Source organism: Penaeus monodon, chromosome 27 (assembly GCF_015228065.2).
Source record: "Penaeus monodon isolate SGIC_2016 chromosome 27, NSTDA_Pmon_1, whole genome shotgun sequence".
Taxonomy (NCBI): Eukaryota; Metazoa; Arthropoda; class Malacostraca; order Decapoda; family Penaeidae; genus Penaeus; species Penaeus monodon.
In genome coordinates this window covers 29,198,296-29,199,070 of record NC_051412.1, presented here as the reverse complement: position 1 = coordinate 29,199,070, position 775 = coordinate 29,198,296, and positions in this window count along the sequence as shown.

Below are 775 nucleotides of genomic sequence, written 5' to 3'. Positions count from 1 at the left end.
GGTCGAGCAGTTCAAAATCTTTGGGAGACGACCATGGGATTCCTGAATGAAGGTGTCCAACATTACACAGACAATCGGATATGGGAAAACGGACAGCCAGTGCGAGTTAGGCGTCGCCGAAGCTCGACAGCCAGACTTCGACCGTGGTTTGGGAGAGAGAACAACCTCGCGGATGCAGAATTCTTGGAGAAGAGCCTCGGCTCTGGTCTCGTAAGGGCATTACTTCACATGAGCGACGGGAGGAATGCAATTCTAGGTGCTCCGTCTTGTGGTAATCACATAACTTCGATTAGTCACCGGGTGTTCCTCGATGTGGTCAATTTGACCCTTAGATAAGTGCGAGCTGATTGAGATCTCTTAACTTATTGATGGAGGCAGAACTATGATAGTGTGACAGAAATTAATTGATTTAAGATGTCATTTTGGTCGATATCACTCTTGCTCATCGAAAGAAAGTTATTCTTATTAGCTAATGTAGATGTACTTGCCTCATTAGTTACTGTAGTGAGATGCAACAGGGAGAGACTGACAGAAAGAAATAGACTAACATGAATTGACAGACAGCTAGTCAGGCAAGCAGATATATAGCTAGATAAAAAGAACCCACAGACATATAAGACAGAAACAGAGTCAAAGACAAGATGAAGAGCGGGAAAGGTAAGAGGAAGACACAGTTATGAATAGATGTACATATTGAAAGACGGACACAAAGATGGAAGTAAGACTGCTGATGACTGAAAATGTCCTGTCTGGAGAGTTTCAGGGGCCCCTTTGA